Source organism: Mandrillus leucophaeus, unplaced genomic scaffold, assembly GCF_000951045.1.
Source record: "Mandrillus leucophaeus isolate KB7577 unplaced genomic scaffold, Mleu.le_1.0 Scaffold914, whole genome shotgun sequence".
NCBI classification, from domain to species: domain Eukaryota; kingdom Metazoa; phylum Chordata; class Mammalia; order Primates; family Cercopithecidae; genus Mandrillus; species Mandrillus leucophaeus.
Genome location: NW_012109964.1, coordinates 278,408 through 284,178, shown reverse-complemented (window position 1 = coordinate 284,178; position 5,771 = coordinate 278,408).

The window sequence follows — 5,771 nt, the reverse complement described above, 5'->3', positions numbered from 1 at the left end:
TCTTTGAGCTTAAGCCCAGAAGTTCAAGACCAGTCTGAGCAATAAGGCAAAAGCCCACCTCTTCAAAAAAAAAAAAATACAAAACTCAGCCAGGTGTGGTGGTGCATGCCTATAGTCCCAGCTACTCAGAAGGCTTAGGTGGGAAGACTTTTTACCCGGGAGGTCAAGGCTGCAGTAAGCAGTAGCCCCACCACTGTACTACAGCCTGGGTGACAGAGTAAAACTCTGCCTAAAAAAATAAATAAGTAAAGAAGAATCAACACCTATTCTACAAAATCTCTTCCAGAAAATAGAAGCAAACCAAGCACGTCTCAATTTACTTTCTGAAGCGAATATGACCCTGATATTAAAACCAGACAAAGACAGCACAAAAAAATAACCTACTGGTGAATATTCCTCATGAATATAGAGGCAAAAGTCCTTAACAAAATATTAGCAAATAGAATCTAGTAAAATATAAAAAGAATTATACACTATGATTCTATGGTATGAATGTGTTCTTCCAAAATTTATAGTGAACCCTAGTCCCTATTTTGGTGGTATTAAGAGGTGGCTCCTTTTGAGAGGTGGCTCCTTTTGAGAGGTGATTAAGTCATGAAGGCAAAGCCCTCATGAATGGAATCAGTGCCCTTATAAAAGAGATTAGTGGGAGTAGCCTTGCCCTTCTGTCATGTGAGGATGCAACAAGGCACCATCTATGGAAGCAGAGACCAAGCCCTCACCAGACACCAAATCTGTTAATGTCTTGATCTTGGACTTTCCAGCCCCTAGAACTATGAACAATACATTTCTACTAAATTACCTGATCTCAGGTACTGTATTATGGCAGTCTGAATAGACTAAGACAATGGACAAGTAGAATTTATTCCAAAGATGCAAAGCTGGTATCATGTTTAAAAATTAACTGATGTCATCTACAATATTAACAAATTAAAGAAGAAAAATCTCATGATTGTATCAATGAATGCAGAAAAAGAAGTTAGTAAAATTTAACACCCACTCACAAGTGAAAAAAAAAACCTCAAAGAAAAATAGGAATAGAGGGGACTTTAACCTGATAAAGAGTACCTACTGAGAACATACAGCTATCGTTATACTTAATGGTGAAAGACAGAATGCTTTCTTCACAAGACTGAGAACATGACAAGGATGTCTGCTCCCATCCCTCTTACTCCACATAATGCTGGAAGTTCCAGCCAAGATGAATCAAGAAAGGGAAATAAAAAGCATAGAGATCAGAAAGGAAGAAATAAACTATCCACATCTGCAGATAACATGATTACACAGAAAAGCCCATGGACTCTCCAAAAACAAACAAACAAACACACACCTCTTAGAACTAATAAGTGAGCTTAGAAAGATCACAAGATATAAGATTAGCATACAAAAACTCTATTGTATTTCTATATGCTACCAATGAGCCCATGAACATTGAAATTAAAACACAACGCCAGTGGCAATAACTTAAAAAAATAAATGCTTAAGTGTAAATGTAACAAAGCATGTTCATGACTCACTTATATGCTACAAACTACAAAATGCTGGTGAAAGAAACTGAAAAAGAACTAAATAAATAGAGATGCTTTCCATATTCATGGACTGAGGAACTCAACAAAGGTGTCACTTCTCCACAGATTGATATACAGATTTACCACAATTTCTATCAAAATTCCACCAACAGTTTTTGTAGATATAGACAAGAATAATCTATAATGTATATGGTAATGCAGAAAAACTAGAATCTCTAAAACAATTTTGAAAATAAAAAATTAAGTCAGAGATATCATTACTCATTTCTAAGACTAATTATAGACTTATTAAGACTGTGTGGCATGGGGCCAGGAGCAGTGGCTCACACCTATAATCCTAGCACTTTGGTAGGCTGAAGCAGGTGGATCACTTGAAGCCAGGAGTTTGAGACTGCCTGGCCAACATGGTACAACTCCGTCTCTACTAAAAATACAAAAATTAGCCAGGTGTGGTGGTGCATGCCTGTAATCCCAGCTACTTGGGAGGCTGAGGCCCTAGAATCAATTAAACCCAGGAGACAGAGGTTGCAGTGAGCCAGTATTGTGCCACTGCACTCCAGCCTAGGCCACAGACACTCCAGCCTGGGCCACAGAGCGAGATTTTGTCAAAAAAAAAAAAAAAAAAAAAAGACTATGTGGCATGGGCAGAGGAATAGCCACATCAATCAATGGAACAGAATAGTGAAACCAAAAATAGATCCACACAAATATACCCAACCAGCATTTGACAAAGTACAAAAACAATTGAATAGAAGAAATATAGCCTTTTTAGCAAATTTTGCTAGAACAATTGGACAACTATAGGGAGAAAAAAAATTGGCTTAAGTCTCACACCTTCTACAAAATTAACTGAAAATGGAAAGCAGCTTTAAATCTAAAACATTACGCTATAACACTTTTAAGAGAAAATTGGGGGATCTATTGCTAGACAAGGAGTTCTTAGAATTCATAGCAAAAGTATAATTTATAAAAGGAAAAATTCATACATTTGATTTCACCAAAATTAAAAACTTTTGTTTTGTAAAAGACCCTATAAAACATTTTTAAAAAGACAAGCTGCAGAATAGGAGAAAATATTTACAAAACACTTATCCATCAAAGGACTAGTATAGATGAAATTCTTAAAACTCAACAATAAAGAAAACAATCCAATTAGAACATGGGGAAAAGACATGAAAAGATATCTGCTTTTCAGATATAAAGATGGTAAATAAGCACATAAAAAGATGTTCAACATTATTAATCACTAAGAAAACACAAGTTAAAACCACCATGAGATACCCCTACATATCCATTGGAATGTTTAAATTTTTTTTTAAATAGCAACAACAACAAATGTTTGCAAGAATGGAGAGAAACTAGATCACTCATACGTTGTTGATAGAAATATAAAATGATACATTCACTCTGGAAAACAGTATGGCAGTTTCTTTAAAACTTAAAAATGTAACCACCATAGGTTCCAGCAATTGTCCCAGAGAAATGAAGACATTTCATACAAAAATATATGTACGAATGTCTGTAACTGTTTTATTCATGATAGCTACAAAACAGAACCAATGTAGATGTCCTTTAATGGATGAATGGCTAAAGAAACCACAGTACATCCATACCATGGGACACTATTCAGCAATGAAAAGGAATGAACTATTGCTACACACAACAGCTTGGATGAATCTCTAGAGAATTATGCTCAGTGACAAAAGCCAGTACTAAAAGGTTACAAACTAAATGATTCCATTTTTACAACATTCTTGAAATGACAAAATTATGAACATGGATAATAGGTTAGTGTGGTTTCCAGAGATTAATGAGGAGAATGAGGGCAGAAGATGAAGTGGGCATAGCTATAAAAGGGCAACAAGAGGGACCTTCGTGGTGACGAAAATTTTCTGTATCTTGACTATATCAATGCCAATTTCCTTCTTGTAATATTGTACTCTATGCAAGATGTTGTCATTGGGGAAACTGAGTAAAGAATACACAAGATTTGTCTGTATAATCATGTGTGAATCTACAAGTATCTAAAAATAAAAAACGTAATTAAGTAGAAATTGTCAGGCCTCTGAGCCCAAGCCAAGCCATCGCATCCCCTGTGACTTGCGCGTATAGGCCCAGATGGCCTGAAGTAACTGAAGAATCACAAAAGAAGTGCAAATGCCCTGCCCCGCCTTTACTGATGACATTCCACCACAAAAGAAGTGAAAATGGCCGGTCCTTGCCTTAAGCGATGATATTATCTTGTGAAATTCCTTTTCCTGGCTCATCCTGGCTCAAAAGTCTCCCCCATTGAGCACCTTGTGACCCCTACTCCTGCCCGCCAGAGAACAACCCCCCTTTGACTGTAATTTTCCTTTACCTACCCAAATCCTATAAAACGGCCCCACCCTTATCTCCCTTCGCTGACTCTCTTTTTGTACTCAGCCCGCCTGCACCCAGGTGAAATAAACAGCTTTATTGCTCACACAAAGCCTGTTTGGTGGTCTCTTCACACGGATGCGCATGACATTTTGGTGCTGTGACTCAGATCAGGGGACCTCCCTTGGGAGATCAATCCCCTGTCCTCCTGCTCTTTGCTCCGTGAGAAAGATCCACCTATGACCTCTGGTCCTCAGACCCAACAGCCCAAGGAATATCTCACCAATTTTAAATCGGGTAAGCAGCCCCTTTTTCACTCTCTTCTTCAACCTCTCTCACTATCTCTTAACCTCTTTCTCCTTTCAATCTTGGCACCACCCTTCAATCTCTCCCTTCTCTTAATTTCAATTCCTTTCATTTTCTGGTAGAGACAAAGGAGACATGTTTTATCTGTGGACCCAAAATGCCGGCGCCGGTCACTGACTGGGGAAAGCAGCCTTCCCTTGGTGTTTAATCATTGCAGGGACGCCTCTCTGATTACTCACTCACGTTTCAGAGGTGTCTGATCATGCTGCAGGGATGCCTGCCTTGGTCCTTCACCCTACGCGGCAAGTCCCGCTTTTCTGGGAGGGGCAAGCACCCCAACCCCTACCCTCTCTGTCTCTACCCCTTCTCTCCTTTTCTGGGGGAGGGGCAAGCACCTCAACCCCTTCTCTGTTTCTACCCCTTCTCTGCTTTTCTGGGGGAGGGGCAAGTACCCCGACCTCTTATTTTTGTGCCCCAATCCCTTAGTTCCGCGCCCTGATCCCTTTCCCACTTTTCTGGAGGGCAAGAACCCCCGAAATCCTTCCCTCCGTATCTCTACTCTCTCTTTTCTCTTGGCTTGCCTCCTTCACTATGGGCGACCTTCCACCCTCCATTCCTCCTTCTTCTCCCTTAGTTTGTGTTCTCAAGAACTTAAACCTTCTTCAACTCACACGTGACCTAAAACCTAAACCCTTATCTTCTTCTGCATCACTGCTTGGCCCCAATACAAACTCGACAATGGCTCTAAATAGCCAGAAAACGGCACTTTCAATTTCTCCGTCCTACAAGATCTAAATAATTGTCGTAAAATGGGCAAATGGTATGAGGTGCCTGACATCCAGGCATTCTTTTACACATCGGTCCCTCCCTAGTCTCTGTTCCCAATACAACTCGTCCCAAATCTTCCTTCTTTCCCTCCCGCCTGTCCCCTCAGCCCCAGCTCCAAGCGTCGCTGAGTCTTTCTAATCTTCCTTTCTACAGACCCATCTGACCTCTTCCCTCCTCACCAGGCCCAGCTAGGTCCCAATTTTTCCTCAGCCTTCGCTCCACTACCCTGTAATCCTTTTATCACCTCCCCTCCTCACACCCGGTCTGGCTTACAGTTTTGTTCCACGACTAGCCCTCCCCCACCTGTCCAGCAATTTCCTCTTAAAAAGTGGCTAGAGCTAAAGGCATAGTCAAGGTTAATGTTCCTTTTTCTTTATCCGACCTCTCCCAAATCAGTTAGCGTTTAGGCTCTTTTTCATCAAATATGAAAAACTTAGTCCAATTCATGGCCTGTTTAGCAGCAACCCTAAGACGCTTTTCAGCCCTAGACCCTGAAAGGTCAGAAGGCCGTCTTACTCTTAATATGCATTTTATTTTATTACCCAATCTGCTCCCAACATTAAATAAAGCTCCAAAATTTAAATTCCAGCCCTCAAACTCCACAACAGGACTTAATGAACCTCGCCTTCAAGGTGTACAATAATAGAGTAGAGGCAGCCAAGTAGCAACTTATTTCTGAGTTGCAATTCCTTGCCTCCACTGTGAGACAAACCCCAGCCACATCTCCAGCACACAACTCCAAACGCCTGA